Source organism: Artibeus jamaicensis, unplaced genomic scaffold (genome assembly GCF_021234435.1).
Source record: "Artibeus jamaicensis isolate MK-2021 breed Jamaican fruit bat unplaced genomic scaffold, CSHL_Jam_final contig_332, whole genome shotgun sequence".
NCBI lineage: Eukaryota > Metazoa > Chordata > Mammalia > Chiroptera > Phyllostomidae > Artibeus > Artibeus jamaicensis.
The window spans coordinates 16,485,178-16,504,039 of record NW_026521788.1 but is presented as its reverse complement, the minus strand read 5'-3'; the positions used below and the strand labels follow the sequence as shown (position 1 = coordinate 16,504,039).

General features: G+C 34.6%; 1 protein-coding gene and 1 pseudogene across 5 annotated transcripts in view; one reads left to right on the top strand and one right to left on the bottom strand.

Annotated features, from left to right (window-relative positions):
- The window catches only part of JMJD1C (jumonji domain containing 1C), a 311,987-nt gene that overhangs the window by 125,120 nt on the left and 168,005 nt on the right, over positions 1–18,862 (top strand). The window lies entirely within an intron of this gene.
- Positions 364–2,320, bottom strand: LOC119059125 (eukaryotic translation initiation factor 4B-like; annotated as a pseudogene).

Below are 18,862 nucleotides of genomic sequence, written 5' to 3'. Positions count from 1 at the left end.
CCCTCTGCTGAAGAGGGTCTGAAATATCTGGCAGAAATTTCAAAATACTCTTTGATTTTGTTAAACAACTTTGTATCTTTTTAAAAAACTTTTTCAAAGATGGAAAATTCATTTAGATAATGTTTGAGAATTCACATATGCAACATCCGGGTAATGAGAATTAAAGGTAGGAATCTCACACTCTTATTCTCGTCTGCCCTACTGCCCAACCAGATTTTAAACACCGCATCACTGTCGTAGCCATTTTGCTAACTGGGAGACTCTAGGCACTAATCACACAGGCAACTGTATATATCATGAAAACACACAGATTTTCTGTTAAGACATGTTTCTTTCCTGCTAGCTATGATGGCAGTTCTTCAGTTAATAATTTAAAGGCTGCAGCAACATGCAAAAGAATGTCATCTTATTTTTGTAATTATTTTTTGTGAAGTTAAGAAAGGTCTCCAGGAGATGGTGAATTTTATTCTGTTTTGTCTGGATAGAAGTTTCATTTGCTCTCCAATGTTCCAGGATGGCTAGAGACTCAGAGAAAGCACAGGAGGTAGAGGTTTGTTGTATGTAATCTTCTCCCTCATTTTTATCATCACCATCAATTGAGAGAACAGCATACTTGCTTGTAGAACTGAAGGAGGGTAGATTTACTTCAGGTTTCTTTACTCAGATGCAGATTGAGAATCTTTATCGTTTTTACATCTTTCCTATCTGAGTCCTTCTAGTGGTCTCTGTTCCCACCATTTCCTGAGCCATGGCTGGAGTTCCCTCTTTGACCTTTTGGGATACTCATCCCATGTACTTTATTTTCATCTGCTTTCCTTGCTGGTCCTTTCTCACATGGTTGAGCTGGAACTACTTTCCCCTAACCACTTGTAGGGGACTACTGCTCTGTTTCCAAGCTGTGAAATCAAGTAGGAGGGTTAGAACTTTGTTTTACCTAAGCGTTCTCCTTTGGTGGAGGAGCTGGAATTACCTTTAGGGACTATTCATGTTTGGGAGGCTTAAAAGTTGGAAAGTCACAGTCTTTCTCCTTATTGAGTGTTTCATTTTCTAAAGACTTCCCACACTCTCTCCTTTGTGTGTTTCTGCCAGGTGTGGCTGATGTTCCAATCTGTGCTGCTGTACTTCTTGTCTTTATTGTTCCATTCCTGTTCCTGAGTTTATAAACTTTTGCCAGCTTGGGTGTCTCTCTGAACTCCACCATTCCCTTTTGGCTCATTCAGCTAACACTGCAGTTTCTCCTGTTCCTCCTGTAGCCGTTTCTCTACTTTTCATTCTCTAGCAGCTGTGTTTTGCTTCTCTCAAGATGATAGAGGCTGCTCCATTGGACTGAGAAATGCTAGCAGAGGAGGAATCATCTTCCTTAGGAGTGATCCAGGGCTTTAGGTTCAGTTTGGGTCTTTGTGGGGGGATCTCTATCTTTATATGTGTAATCTTTCTAAGAGTAATCTTTGTGTCTGTCATATCTGTCTTCATAGCAGTCCCTGTCTCCTCTGTAGTCATCATCTCTATGATACGCACTACCAAATGATCTGCCACTGGCTATCCTGGAATCATAGCCTGTATCATAGTCTCTGCTGCCTCTGTTATCATAGTGATCCTGGTCCCCACATCAATCCATATTCTGGCTTGGGTCATAATAATAACAATCCTGATACCCATCACGGTATTGGTCTGAATCATAATGATCTTGATACTTATCTCCAAAGCTGTCATCACTTATGCTAGGTGGGTAGTCATCAATTTGTTTTGTCAGAATCTCAGTTTCTAACTCATCCAAAGGAACCATCATCCTTGTCTTTATCCTGTGCTTCATCAGCAGTGTCTGCTAGAATTTCTGTAACTTAGAGACACTTCATTGATTCTCAGGGCATTGAACAAGGAATCTAGGTCCTCAAACTCAGTATAACCAAAACTTTTCAACCTCTCTGGATTGCTGGGTTCACTTGGTAAACAGACTACTCTGATATATAATCCCCTAAAGAATTCCTTGATGGAGTGTTCTATCACCTCATATGGCAGGTGCTCTAGAAAAGCATTGTAGGGTAACAATATAGGAAAACAGCTCCTAAGTATTGGGTTCCTGAGCAGCCTGTGGAGCAATGGAGAGGATGGAACAGTCCTTTGGAGAGGTGCCTTATACCCATCATTATCATTACTGTGACAAGTAGTTGAAACATCTTCCAGAGGTTGTCTGTTTCATGAGCCCAGTTGACTGAGGGACATAGGTGCTTCCTCTACCAGTTCCTTCGTCCTCAGCCAGAAAGTCTTTTAGGGACATAGTCTACTTTTTATTCTTTTTTTTTTCCCCTGAGGCTGCCATATTAAAAGAGGGAGAGAGAATGCAAAGGCTTTATATGTCTTTTTGTTAGTACTCTTTCGGGATATTTCATGCACTAATAGTTTATTCTGTTCTTTAGGGAAACATAAATTGGATTAAAGGATTGTAAAGATAGTTCACTGGCTTGTGTATAGTATGAAACAACTTTGCTAAGTAAGACTTTGTAGATAAAAGGTAATTTTTATGGAACAGTTAATAGCATATGGTTTTCCTTGGATTGTGGATAATAGCAAATATTTAATGTGAAATTATATGTTTAAATAATAGGTAACTTCATACCAGGAAATGTTTCATTTAAGAAAATATTATAGATTACTGTGGAGGTGACTTTTCCCACAAGTCCTCTGGTCTGCCATGGATGAAAGTAAACACTACCAAGACATGATCTGCTTGGGGAGACGAGGTGGCCAGTTTCTCTGAGGAAAAAGAGGCCAGGAGCGGTGACCAGTTTCTCCAAGGAAAAAGGCCTTGAGCCCCTTCCTCCAGGGGCTTTTATTGGGTTGTAATACACAGGAATACAGGGCAGCAAGGATCAAACAGCAGATAACATTTCAAAGAAATCTGAGGGCTTGGTCTGAGTCAGTGTCTCTCAGGAAGGGAGTTTCCAAAAACTTTAGGGTTTCCTGTTGGACCCTTAACATATGAATGAAAGCACTCTTAGCAGAGCAGGTTTCACAGGTTTTTTAGGAATTCTTTGTGATGCCACATCCCCCCCCCCCCCCCCCGCCATCTGCTCTAGCAAGGCAAGGAGCTACACCCCTCCCCATCAGGTTTTCAGGCTTAAGTGGATTAGAGCCAGGAAGTGCTTCTCCCAGAGGACATGGGGACTCTGGCTATGTCATATGGGGGGGGGCGCAAGGGTCTATTGCTCACTCTTTGTTGCAGCCCCCACCCCCTGCAGTCCTTCCAGATGGCCTCCCAAGTGATCGAGTCTGGCTTAGGTTGCTCCCCACTGTGAGGACACTTACCCATCATGGACTTCTGACCATGCTTTGGGGGCAGGGAGGAAACTGAGGCAGCATTTGCTACCAGAGACAAGCTTTGTCTCCTGTGGCTCGCCTTCCAGAGGTCACTCACTCATCCTTAGCCATGGTGGGGTAGTTACAATTCCTGAAACCAGGCAGAGTGGTCCAAAACAGATTACAATAAATTTTCAGTTTGAAGAGTTTTATAAAAAGCAACATGATCGCTAAACAAGAATATTAATTGTATTAAAAAAGCCACAGTTGTTTAACCATTATTATTTCTGTTTTCTGGTTGTGTTTAGCATGTAATAGGTATACAGTATATGCTTGTATTAAATAATTTTCTTCATTGATATGAAAGAAATATTTTGAAAGCCATTGAAACATTATTTCAGATATTTGGTATAAATATTGCCAGGGTAGTTACTTTCAGAGCTTTTAAACATGAATTAATTGTTTACAAGGATAGTTTTTATTTGCTAATAATTATATTAATTATAATGTTTCTTTTTTAGTTGATGTTTTAAAAGTATGAGGAGATAAGTGTTTAAAAAGGACAGACAGGGAAGGAGAAAAGGGATGAAGTGAATTAAATTAATGGCATTTTTAAAAGAAAAATGTAATGTGGAGTGATGAAAGATGATATCATAAGCTATGATTTTGCCAGGATAATTTGAATACTTTAGCAAAATAAAGATGATTTTATCCATGATAGGTTTTAAAAATTACTTGTTGAATGAGTATGTTGAATTATGAATTATGTAGTTTTTAAAACCATGACTAACATGCTTTTTGATTTTATAAATCTTAACTCAAAAATTGGTTAAAACTTGTAATTATGACATTTATGTAACTTTTGCATGAAAAGGCTTAAAAGGAGGAAGCAGTAACATCAGTAATACCAATGAGTATGCCTCACTGTCTTAGTTAATGACAAAACATAACTTTAGAAAACCTTTGCCCTTTCTTAGAGACAGTTAAAATCAAGATGAATTTCTAATGGATATTCATAAATTACTTATTTTGGAGATAATTTCTATAGGAAATACTGTTTAATATTTTTTTCATAACTTCAGAAATTTCTCTCTGTCAAAGCTTTTAACCTCACAAAACTAAACCTCTTCTAAAATTTCAACTAATTTTTTCAATGCACACAAAAGTACACGTGGTAAAAAATTTGGAAAATGATATAAAGTAGGCATCATGATCATTCTACTTTCACCACCAAATAATCAACTTATTTGATGTATTTTTTATAAAAGACATTTTCCTGCTTTCTGTTTTTTACCACAGAATTAAAAAAATGTTAATTGTGTTAAAATATGCTTGTAGGTATAAAGGACACATGGACAAAAACTAGGAGGAGTAGAAATGGGAGGGAGGTGGGGAGGGCTGAGGGGGTGGGCTGGGGTGGGAATAAAAGACTTAAAACTGTACTTGAACAACAATTAAAATTAAAAAACAGTCAACTGAAAAATATGCTTATAAAATTTTCCATTTCAGTCAGTTTTACATACATAGTTCAGTGACATTAAGTACATTCACATTGTTATACAATCAATCATCTATCTACAGAATTTATTCCATCTTGTAAAACTGAAACTCTGGTCTCATTCCCTCCTCTTCTCAGCCCTTAGCAACCCAATTTTACTTTCTGTGTCTCTGAGTTTGACTGCTTTAGAAAAATTATATAAATGAAATCATTCAGTACGTACTTGTCTTTTTGTGACAGGCTTATTTCACTTAGCACAATGTCTGCAGGATTCATCCATGTTGAAGCCTGTCAGAATATCCTTCCCTTAAAAGGCTGAATAATATTCCATTGTAGGTATATACTGTATTGTATTTATCTATTTGTTGATGAACACTTACCTTGCTTCCACTTGCTGACTGTTCTGCTGTGCACACAGTGTACATTTATCTTTTAGATCATACTTTAATTTCTCTTGGGCATAAACCCAGAAGTGGATTGCTGTATCATATGGTAATTCTGTTTTTTAATTTTTTGGAGAAATTTCCATACCATTTTTCTTAGCAGTTCTACTTTATATTCTCAGCAACACTTGTCATTTTTAGTTTTAATAACAGCCATCCTAATCGGAGTGAGGTGGTATGTCCTCGTGGTTTTGATTTGCATTTCCCTAATGATTGGTGATGTTGAACATCTTTTCATGTGCTTATTGGCCATTTGTGTCTCTTCTTTTGGAGAAATGTCTGTTCACATCCTGTGCTTAGTTTTGAATTGGGTTGTTTCATTGTATGTTAATTGAGTTTTAGAAGTTCTCTCTATATTAATCCCTTATCAGATGAAATCTGCAAACATTTTCTTACATTCTGTGGGTTGTCTTTTTACTCCATTAACAGTATCTTTTGATATACAAACATTTAAAATATTCATGAAGTCAAATTTGTTTATTTTTCTTTTATTACTTGTTCCTTTCGTGACGTATTTAAGAAATCATTGCCAAATTGAATGTCATGAAGCTTTTGTTGTATGTTTTTTTTCTAAGAGTTTTATTGTTTTAAGTCTTAAATGTAGGCCTTTGATTCATATAGAGTTAATTTTTGTTTATAGTTTTAGGCAACGGTCCAACTTCTTTTGTTTGCTTTTGTGGTTATCCAGTTTTCTCATCACCATTTATTGAAGAAAAGACTGTCCTTCATTGACTGGCTTGACACTCTTGCTAAAAACTATTTGAACATATATATATAAGAATTTACTCCTGGGCTCTGTATTCTGTTTCATTAGTCTAAATGTCCTTATGCCAGTACCACACTGTTTGGATTATTACTATAGCTTTATATAGTATGTTTGAAATCAGGAAGTGTGAGTCCTCCAACTTTGTTCTTTTTCAAGATTGTTTTGGCTACTTTGTGTCCCTTGAAAGTCCATATGAGTTTGGGGATGTATTCATTTCTTCAGGAAACCTTGGGATGTTAATAGGGTTTGCATTGAATCTGTACTAGATGACTTTGGGTAGTATTCACATGTTTATAATATTATACTTTCTAATCCATAAGTACAGAATGTCTTTTCATTTATTTATTTCTTTAAATTTTTAAAGAAGTATTTTGTAGTTTCACTTCCATAGTTAATTCCTAAGTAGTTTATTTCTTTTCATGCTATTGTAATTGGAATCAGTCTATTAGATTGCTTATTATTAGAGTGTAGAATACATCTGACTTTTATGTTGATTTTTTTATCCTTCTGCTTAGTCAACATCCTACCCAATAGTGAAAGGCTGGGAACAAGACAAGGATGATATTCTATTTAAGACAGCATTAAAAATTCCGGCTAGAGAATTTAGATAAGAAAAAGGAAAAAAATGCATTTAAATTGGAAAGAAAATTATTTTCAGATGTTATGATCTTATATATAGAAAACACTGAAGATTGTAGATACATGCAAATAAATATGAAAACTAATAAATGAAGCAAAACAACATGATACAAATTTCAGTTTTGTTTTAATCATAGTTTTAAGTAAGACTGCATTAAAAATTTAGATTATACTTCTTTTTACTTAATATTTTATGCTATGCATGTCTCTTCACAGGCAATAATGGCTGCCTAGAACTTTTAATGGCTGCATAATATTTTATCATGTCATATTCCATTTTCTTAATATTTGATATTATGGTTTTTAAATTTTTGTGATTATAAATAACTGATATTGTGATAAATCTCTGCATCTCTAATTACTTCTAAAATTTAGGATCACACATACTTGAAAATAATCTAAAAATCTCCCAGTACTCCATAAATTATTTAAACATTGTACTTACAGCTATTGTATCCATTCATGTATGAGTTTTTTTATCTCACCTCCAAACCTAACACCCCATCTCCCTTCCCTGACCAGACCCACTTCCTGTAAGCATTGATTGCTTACTTTCATACCATTTTGTTTTAAAACCCAAACAAACATGTAAAAGGAGAATTTTTACAACTTAAGAATGAAGGATTCAGTTGAATATTACACCATTTTTAGATCTGCAAATTTGGTATTTTATTTTATTTTTTATTTTATTTGTTTTTTAATATATTTTATTGGTTATGCCATTTCAGTTCTATTTCCCCCCTTCATTCCCCTCCATCCTGTACATCCCGTCCCCCACCATTCCCCCCCTTTAGTTTATGACCACGTGTCTCAAGTTCTTTAGATTCTGTATTTCCCATACTATTCTTGCCCTCCCCCCCATCTATTTTCTACCTACCGTCTATGCTACTTATTTTCTGTACCTTATCCCCCCTTCTCCCACTCCCCTGTTGCTAACCCTCCATGTGATCTTCATTTTTATGGTTCTGCTCCTGATCTAGCTGTCCTCTTAGTTTGCTTTTGTTTTAGGTGTGGTTCTTAATAACTGTGAGTTTGCTGTCCTTTCACTGTTCATCTTTTTTATCTTCTTTTTCTTAGGTAAGTCCCTTTAACATTTCATACAGTAAGGGCTTGGTGATGATGAACTCCTTGAATTTGACCTTATCTGAGAAGTACTCTATCTGCCCTTCCATTCTAAATGAAAGCTTTGCTGGATAGATCAATCTTGGTTGAGGTCTTTGGATTTCATGACTTGGAATACTTGTTTCCAGCCCTTTCTTGCCTGTGAGGTCTCTTGAAAAATCAGCTGACAGTCTGATGGGAACTCCTTTGTAGGTGACTGTCCCCTTATCTCTTGCTGCTTCTAGGATTCTCTCCTTCATTTTAATCTTGGCTAATGTAATTATGATGTGCCTTGGTGTGTTTCTTCTTGGGTCCAACTTCTTTGGGACTCTCTGAGCTTCCTGGATTTCCTGGAAGTCTATTTCCTTTGCCAGATTGGGGAAGTTCTCCTTTATTATTTGTTCAAATAAGTGTTCCATTTGTTGCTGTTCCTCTTTCCTTTCTGGCACCCCTGTAATTCGGATGTTGGAACGTTTAAAGATGTCCTGGAGGTTCCTCAGCCTCTCCTCATTTTTTGAAATTCTTGTTTCTTCATCCTTTTCTGTTTGGTCATCTTTTTCTCCCTTCTCGTCCACTCCTTTGATTTGAGTCCCAGTTTCCTTCCATTACTATTGGTTTCTTGTGCATTTCCATTCATTTCAATTAGTTTAGCCTTCATATGATCCTCTAATATGTGACTAAAATCAACCAGTTCTGTGAGCATCCTGATCACCAGTGGTTTGAACTGTGCATCTGAAAGTTTGGCTATTTCTTCATTGCTTATATTTATCGGCTCAGGAGCTCTGAGTTGTTCTTGAGCCATGTTTTGATATGTTTGTGCCTGTTAGGTATGAGAAGCGGAGCCTTAGTTGTTCACCAGGGTGGGCCCACCCAGGTCGCTGGTTTGTGACGCTGTATGTGGGGGCGGGGTCAGAGAGGGACAATGGTGGTCCCCTCTGCCACTTCCTGCCACTGGGGCTTGGATGGTCCGTCTCACTGCTAGCTCCTTCACCGGTTTATGTGCACGCAAATGTGTGACTCCAATCAGCCCTCAGTGGGTCCACCCACTTCTCCACACCTGGGATCCGCCCACGGCTGCTGGTGCTCCTGGGTCGGTCCAGTCAATCGTTCCTGCCCAACCCTGCTCTGCTGCCAGTTCTGCCCCTCTTACCGGTTTGGCTGAAGGGTTCGTTGTTGTCAGACCTCCGTGTAGTTCAATTTTCTGTGGTTTGGCTGTGTTTTTGTTGCTAAAACTTTGTTCTTTTTCAACTTGGTTGTGCGAGAAGGCACAGTGCTTCCACCTATGCCTCCATCTTGGCGGAAGTCCGAACATCTTTCCCTAGATCTGCAAATTTGATATTTTAAAGTACTATTTCATTGTTTTTATTTGCATTTCTTTAATGTAATAAATATTTTTTCACATTTATTAGGAAGTTACACTTTTTGTAATTGTTGCTTTTTTAAATTACTAGGGTTTTGTGTCTTTCTAGTATTTGTTACAAATTTTCTTTATATTACAGCTATTATAAATAACCTTTTGTCATACTTATTTTGTGATTTCCTTAGCTAATTTTATGATACCAAGTCTTTTTGAATTATATGTTTATAGTTAAAGAAAATCTGTATAATGGGATATATTCCCTAATGCAGACAATCAGGTTGTGTTTTCCTCCCTTCCTGTTTTCTTTCTTTGTTTCAAGTGATGGTGTAAATTAATAGAATTAATAAGCGAAATCAGAACACTTGGCAGTCTTTTAAAAACAATCATATTAAGATTTATAAAAACTTTGCAAATGTTCATTTATGTATAGTGCATGTCTGAGATTCTACTATTTTCCTATCTGTTCATTACAGTGAGGCTTATTTAAGGCTATAGACGAGCAGCAGTTACTGAAATTCAGAATTTTTATATTCATGTATAGCAAAACAAAATGTCTACAAATTTGAGGAATTTAGGGATCTATATTAGGTGGCAGTAGAATGAAATGCTGTATAAACTAATATTCTTCACTTCTCTTCAAATTTAATGTTTTTAATTCTATGAACAATACTTGGTTTCATGTTCTTTTGTATTTAAGCACATCTTTATATTTATTATCCTCTCTCTAGTTGTTTTACCCCTCTTTTGGTACCTATTAAATATTACATATTGGTTCTGTTATATTACTTTGTCTACTTATTATAAGAAGTCAGTAGAAACTGACAGTATACCTGCTGGTTCTTGAAACAGTGACAAGAGCAGAAAATTATGTTACCTTGTTAACCTATTCTGAAGTTCATTTTTTAAATGTAAAAATAAATAAAACTTTAGCAAAGTATGGGATATTATAATACACAGGTTACTTCTCTGGCATAGTCTCTGTATTTTTCTTCACAGGATATCAATAGCAAAACATTTATTGGAGCACCTCACATGCAACATGCTGAAGTGGTGTTTATGTTTTATTTGTTTGGTCCTGTATGATCAGGGTACCACCTGAGGACATTCTGATTATTGAGGCCTAGGTAACTTACATTTTTATGAAAGTTACTTAATATATTGTTAAATTTTATTTATTTTTCAAGTAAAGTAAAATATTTGTGAAATCACATTTATTTGCACCAGGGAAAGAAAGTGTTGGCACTCATAAATGAAATCAACGAATCACCTACCTAACTGGGTTAGGGCCCTGGCTCCATCTCCTTTAGGAAAACCTTCTGTGGGGAGTGGGGCTTTGACCCTAACCCAGCTGGGCTGTAACACTGCTGCATTTTCTAAGGGGCAGAGTTTTCTACTACTTTTCTGCTGGCCCATCTTCCAGATCACCCCAGCCAGAATTAATCTCACCATCCTGTACTCCTGTAGAACTATGTTTGTACCTTTGTTTTAACTACTAGCACATTCTGCTTTGTATTAGTCCTATTTGTTTGTATGTCTATCTTTCCCTACTAGATTGTAAGTTCTTTGAGGACAGGAATCATGTCATAGTCATTTCTGTATCATTCCTAGGAGTCTAGCACACTGCCTTTAGCCCATCTTAGATAGTGATTAATTGCTTATTTAAAAGCGATGAATTTACCCTAGATAGTGAAAAAGAACCCTACTGGGAATTATTTCAAGTGTCCTGGCTATTACTTTATGCTAAGATCAGAGGGCAGGAAAACATAAGCAGCCAGTTGTGGTAAAAGTATTAAAATTGGTAAAAGTTTCCAATTTTAAACATGGCAAGTAGTCAAAACATATAATAAAAATGCTTATAATAAACGCCCTCATTCTAATTAGATACAAATGTGTTTCCTTAAATTGTCGCAGGATAGAAGGAGAAAACTTAACATCTCATTGTCAACTAAATATGCTAATCTACAATAATTTATCTGAATTTCTGTAGTAAGTTTTAGGAACCTCAGACTTTTCCTCTTTCTTAGTGCAGCTTTTGTTTTTATAGATTTGTTATTCTTGTTTGGCCAGGAATTGTGATCAGATCATAAACATGTAAACCTTTATCAAAATGTTTCTTTAAAATTTTTTTGTCTATTGAAAGTAGTTTTTAGTTTTTCTCCATTCTGAAAGAAACTCACTTAAAGTAGAATAGAATTTACTGGTCTTTGGGACAAAACTGTATTTTTGTCTGGCAATTATATTGCCATACTTGGTTTACATTATGACCTCAACCAAATTTCACTAAAATGTGAAGACATACTACATTCAAAACTCTTTGTAGTAATGAGGGTTTTTTTTACATATTTATAATTGTTTCCAGAATTAGAATTATTAATTTTTATACTTTGGTAATTAATGAAATGGTAGCAAAGACAATATTATTACAGTATTAATGTCAGCATTATTCTCTGCACAGTGAAGCACTGTATGAGGTCAAATTATATATAAACAGTGTTGAAATTTTCAAATGATAAAATCTAATACTGGGGAGGACTGCAATGTATGAATATGCATTCATTTATTTCTCTTTTTTATTAAACTTTAAAATCTTTTAAATTTATTTTAGAAGAAGGGAGAGAGAGACATGAATCTGCAGTTCTACCTATTTATGCATTCAGTGGGTTGATTCTTGTATGTGCCTTGAGCAGGGATTAAAGCTGCAACTTTGGCACATTGGACAACAGTCGAACCACCTGAGCAAGTCAGCCAGGACCTTGCATTCATTTCTTGTGCATCATAAAATAACATCATTATTTGGGAAAGTATTATGTTTTAACAACCATAAGGAATTTCGTATACTTTGATTCATTAGTTCTACTTCTAGGAAATTATCCTTACAAAATAATTCTTGAAAAGTAGAAGTTGTATTTACTTCAGTTAATGTTTATCAGACAACTTATACAAGCCAGAAAGTATGGCAGCACTGCAGATATAAAAATGAAATACGTAATGTTACATACAGAATCATGTTCATTATAATCTTACTAAAGAAGAAAAAGTAAAACAACTCTGATGTTCAACAGTTTATGAATGTTATTAAATTAATATTCTGAAATATGCAGCTTTAAAATAATAATTATTAATACTTTAGGGAAATATGGACAAATAAAATTCAAGTGGAAAACACAAATCTTGACTATAATAGGCAGTGTCAAAATTATGTAACTAGAAAATATACAGTAATTGAAATAATTTTTTTAGAATGGTAGGATTATGCCCTGACTATAATTTGTCTTTAATCAAAGCAACTGTGATTTTTGAAGAAATTGGAAATTTTAATGTAATAACTTTATATCATATTTTTTTTATTTTGGAAATAGTTTTTTCAAATGAAGTAGGTTAGATTATTTTAGGATATATTTTGATAGCTACTTTTTGTGTTTGTTAATACAGCCTTTTAATATCTCTTCTTAATAACACAAAGAATTAAAATAAAATATAAATGAGAAAGTAAAATATAATGAAAATTATTTAAAGTATGTTTTTAATTCTGTATGAATTACTCTTTGCTCATAGATTTACATGGCTTAGTGTGACCTGAAAGAGAACTCATTCTAATTTGGTCATTCTAGTTCATAAGTCTTTTTCTTCTGAACATTACTCCTCATTAAAAGTGAATTTAGTTTTTCCCACAGTGTCTAGATCAGCACCAATCTCCCCTAAATTCCTTTTCTGTCTTGTCTGCCAGTGTTGTTTAATCTACCATGCATATTATTACCGTTGTATGCCAATGGCATTCATTGTGTACTAATGAAGTACAGTTAGGGTACATCTTTTGTACTCCAATTTTATGACTAATTCTAGATGAGGCATAGTCACACCTAGATGCAATTTAGAAAGTGACATAAGGCCACCTCTATCCTTCCTTGTCTCAGGATGGAAGTTTGTTTTTTAAGGGAGTTTTGGGCCTACCATGTGATACCTACTGCTTTAATCGAAAAACCCACTTTTAAAAATTCTGTTTTATAGCTTTCTCTCCACAAAAACAGAAGTGAGAAGTATTTGAGTATAGCACAGTAGGGCACGTGAGGCATGCCATTTCCGCGGTTTCTCCATTATAAATAGGGGCCCTTTAAAGCATTTGATTATCAAGTTAGTTAGTGATCAATCTGCCAAGAGTTGTATATTTTGTATAGCACATAGTCCAAAATCCCAGTAGGTCTCATGCCTTGATCCAAAATGGTATCTTTTATAGTAATGTAGCCTGAAAAATAAGTGCATTATCAAAGGATACTGCGTTTTAAAGTTCCAATTACAGGGCTATTGTACAAAGAATTTGTCCAGCTTCTATTTTATTTTATTTCTGTTTGAAATTAATTTGTGTGATTTAGAGCATTCTCATTGATTCTCATTTAGCATGTCCAATCAATATTTCCTTAAAGTGTCTTTATGTGCCTAATGATTTATAATGCTAGTAGGAGAAACCTTTCCCTACTTAGTATTATAAAAGGCAGAGGAGATGCGACCACTTTATTTAAAATCTGTTTAAATACTCCAATTGTATCAAAATATATTAATTTCATCAACCCTTACATTCCTAGATCCCCTCAGTCTAACCGTAGCCTCCATTAGGACTTCAAGAATAGATTTATTTTCTTCGTGCATGGGGCTCCCATTGCACAGAGTCCCAGAAACATCCTTTTTCTGCCCTATTTTTCCCACTTTTATGTATGTATATGATTTTTGGACTCCAGCTACTACTAACTTGAATCCCAGGAATCCAGACCTTCTCTTCAGGCCATATCTTGATTATATTGTGCAAATACCAGCTCAGGCAATTTGTGGTTGGGTTTCTCACAGTCATCTTTGCTTCTTGGTTTTAAGGTTTCCCTAAACTAGAGTGAATAAAGCAGATTTGTTTAGAGTCCTTTAAATGTTGTGCTCCCAACTTGTGCTCCCAACGGGGCCTTGCATCCAACCTCTGAGAGTGTTGCAATAAGATTTTTGTTTTGATGCCAATGGTTCTTAATAACCATGTAAAACTTTGTATCTAGCCAGGAGAAGTGTCTTGGTTCTTCTCTCTGGTTTCCCATTATTTTACATATCTTTATTTGTTTTTTTGAGCATAATTTTTCCCTGTAGAAGTAGATCTGTGGATAGCGGCTATAACTGTGTCTGACCAAAACCTAAGCTTGGTCCAGCATCAGGATCTGCACCAACACTCTCCCTTGTTTTCTCTTTAGCTATTATAAATAACAATAATCAGAGATTGTATGCTTAACTCATTTTAAAAATAGTGCATTTCTTTATGCAGTGAGCAGTTCTTTGTGCAGTGAGTCAAATCCTAGGAAATGGATTCAGGGCTTCTAAACCCAATGGTAACTTTTACTTTTAGAACTGATCACAGTACAGCTGCAGTTCCATACCATGGATGGCCCTGTGGAGAGTGTTGATTCTTTTTTTTTTTTTTCTGTCTAGAAATGTGGTAGCCATATCTACTTCATGTTGTAATATGAGAACTATTTTTCAGCTTGTCAGGGGACAGTCCTGCTTTGGTATTGTTACTGCCAACCGAGTCTACACATACTTCCTTACATAAGTAAATTCTCTCACCCTGACTGGAGTGAAGATTGCTGGTTTGATTGCAGATCAGGTCACATGCCTGAATTGTGGGCCCAGTCCCCGGTTGGGGCATGTGCAAGAGGCAACCAGTTGATGTTTCTCTCCCACATCAATGTTTCTCTCCTCTCTCCCTCTCTTCCCCTCTCTCTAAAAATAAATAAATTAAAACTTTAAATGGAAAGTAAGTTCTTTTTTTATATGTATACTTCTTTCTTTTAATTTATAAATGGCTACAGATAAATGCAGCAGCATTATATGTGTGTTACCTGGTAATTTCTTTTATTTAATAATTTTTTTAAACATTTACTATATATGGCCCTGGCTGGTGTAGCTCAGTGGATTGAGCACAGGCCTGCGAACAACACGATCGCGGTTCGATTCCCAGTTAGGGCACATGCCTGGGTTGCAGGCCAGTTCCCAGCAGGGGACTCACGAGAGGCAACCATACATTGACATTTCTCTCCTTCTCTCCTTCCCTTCCCCTCTAAAGAAAAATAAATAAAATCTTTAAAAAAAAACAAAACATTTACTATATATGCTAAGCATATGCAACTACTGTGACTCCAAAAGTAATGATCCTGGATGCCTGACAGACACATGCTTCCTTAACTGTGAAGAGTTCTGTTAAAAATAAATACAGATCTCTTGATAATGTTTTAAAGCATCTTTATAGTTATCACTTGAAAAATTTTTTGTTTTTATTATTTTATTACATGTGATAAATAATATGGATAATGTAACATTATTTAATTTGGGAAGGCTTACCAAGTTCCAGCCATGTTTCTGTTTTTTACATCAGATCCCTTTGAGGTTGATACTTTCATTATCCCTATTTTTGACTAGTGAGCTAAGACATGGTATGGTTAAGTATAACTTACTGAGGACAGAGCAACTCTGTATTGAAAAATTTAAAAGTTACTTTTAAAAGATTACAAGTGATTGCTTTCTCTCATTCTCTTCCATGTATTTTCCATAGGTATCCCTAGTAACAGGTTGTTATATGTCTTTTTAGACTTTTCTATCCACTTCTCTTCTTGGTAAACATGTAAATATTTCCCCCAAATCTTGTTTTAAAAATAAATAGAAAACTTACTATGTTTTGTTGTGTATAATGCACACCTTTTTGCCCAAATTTTTTAGAGAAAAATAAGGATATGCATTACACATGGGTAGTACTAATTCTGTATCTATATAAATGTTATTAATTCTTTTATTTATGCTTATGCATTAAAAGTGTAACTCTAAAAGCAATAACAATATCTGTATGTTCAAAAATAAAAATTCCTTTAGAAAACAAAAAACAAGTATCTAAAAATAAATAAATAATTGGATTAAAAAAATAAAACAAATGATTTTTTTCCTCAAAGTTTGTACCAAAAACATGAGTTCACATTATGTATAGGGGCGCATTATACTTGGCATAATATGATATGCATTTACTGTTTTGTGAGTTAAGAGTATAACTGTTAAGATATTTAATTTTAATATCTTACAGTTATAAGGTTGAAGTAAATGTATGGACTGTGACATATACCTATCCAAACCATTGTAGTACCTTCTAAACTGGTTAAACCCAAAAATGATTATGCTAACCTTGGGGTTCCCCTAAGGATTCTAAGGAAGGTAAGAATGATTTCCAAAGTCTTTTCTATTCCAGGAGGGTTTGGAGTTGAAGCATATCAAAGTAATTTACCTTCATAGTGAAGAAAGGAGGTCTAGCTTTTCCTGGTCAAGAAATAATTACAGATTTAGAAATATTTTTAGCATTTTAAATTTTATCTCCCAGTGTTTTGTGAGTAATGCCAGGAAATCACTGGCATATGCTGTTATGTGCAGATAAAGTATTTTCTTTTTTGTAATCTATGAAGTGTAATGGTCAGTAATAATGTATGTAGTTGTGATATGTAAGGGTTTGAATGAAATCTTTTGCAATCCTTTTGTTACCATGATGCAGCACTACAATGTACTGTTACATAGATTCTGTAACTCTAATACTGTTAAATTTTTAAATGCAAAACAAACTTTAAGCATAGTTTTTCTTTCCTCAGTGGAATACAAGTAGTCCTTAATTAAATGTAGCATATTTGAAGAACATTGTGAGTAATTTTGGAATACCAGATGAATTATATTTTAGAAAAGTAGTGATGTATGTAGCCTGCCATTTCAGCCAAATTAGGGTTTTATTGGGCTTTAAATCAGCTAGTCTTGAAACTTTATCATTGTGTAGTCCAAATAAAGCTGAGGCTGCCTGCCTTTCAGAGTGGAGAAGACATCATTGAACACAGAACAAAAATACAAAATCTTTTCATGTCTTTTCCCCCAACCAAGACCTACTCTCACACAGCTGTTTCTCAAAAAATCTTTTTGGCCTATTTCTCAGTCTTTTATCTTCTACAAAGTCTTTCCTCTTCTACAGAACTGCCTGAAACTTTCTCTTCCAAGAGTAACCCTATACCTTTTCTCATGTAAATCAGTTTAGGCTCAGTTTCAAGGTTTTATAAGTGGTGTGAGGGCACTAAGCATCCTTATAGTGATGGAACAATTCTTTATTATAATTGTGGTAGTGGTTACATGAGTCTACACATATGATAAAATTGAGTAGATCGCACACATACATACACACACATACACCAATATGAGTGCATGTGAAGCTGGTGAAATGGGATCTGTAGCTTGTGCCAATCAGTTTCCTGGTTTTGACATTGTCATACAGTTTTTCACAAGATGTTACTGTTAGGGAAAATTAAGTAACTTTTATTTTCAATTTCCTGCTCATCTGTAAGTGTTTAAAATAAAAACATAGGTCAACACATGAGAAAAATTAGAGAAATACTTGCCTTGTTTTTCAAACACAGTCCCTAATTTTCTCAACAAAATGCTGAGATTAGATTTTAATTAGATTAGAATTTTAAAATGAATATAAAGGTTATTGATTAATATAAACAACTAAAAGATTAGAAAGTGATAAAATTATAGAATAAAACTAAAGACATTAAAGATTTGAATAGAAAAGTACTTTAAACAATTAAGGTAAAAAAGTAAATGTCAAAGATAACTAAAATTATAAAGTTATTTTTAAAACAAGAGGAAAAGGTGAAACATACAAGTTTATATAAAAATTTTTAGCACGTTTGTCCTGATTGCATAAAATAAAAACATACTATTATTCAATCCAGAGACCTAAAAAATACATAAAAACTACAAAAATGAAAAATGTTGGTTAAATTTATAAATGGGTAATAAGATGATCCAGCTAGTTAAACACAGTAAATAATATAATACAATCAGAAATTTAAAAATTAAATAGAGCAAAGAAGCATGAAAGGGTTTTAGGTCAAGAAAATTAAAAATGTTAAATATCATTTTATTGGCATACGAGAAAACACAAAGATATCTGGCAACAACTTTTTTCTTATCTCTCACTTAGTAATATGAGGGTAGTTCTTCACTGTTGGGTCAATTGATTAATGACTTTCTTAAGTCCTTTCTTGTAGTGATTACTATAAAAATGTTAATTCGGTAATGGATTTAGAAAGAATTTTCAATGTTTTTTGATTCTCAAAAAGAAGCAGTCAATTATTATGAACGTTCTCTAACTCAAAATCTAATTTTACGCCTTGTTTGCTTAAAATTCTTCTGTATCTTTTCATTAACTTAGGGAAAACCAAATTATTTAACAGACTACATGATCATGCTCTTAAAGAGTGTTAAGAACTACCCCTACACTTGCTGCCTAAGAACTACCCCTACACTTGCTGCCCCATTATTTTTCATAGCCCACCCCTATAATTAATTATCTTTGAGTTCTTGGAAAACAATATTTTTTCCTGCCTCATACGTTTTTGCACATACTGTTCTCTCTGCGTAGAATACTTCCCTACTTAACTGGATTCATATTCAAATATTACTTCATGTCTTCATGGAGGAGCTGTCAAAACCTGTGGTCTAAATTGAGGAAAGTACTTATTAGTAAATTCTCCTAATTTCATTTATCACAGATATAGTTTTATATGTTTATGTGATTATTTGATGATTGTCAGGGTTTTTAACTAAACTGTATTCCATGGAAACAGGGAAATGGTTGTTTTTGTTCAGTATTAGAACTCTTCCTCCATTAATGGAACTCTGAATTAGACTTAAGGTGAACTTCATCACAT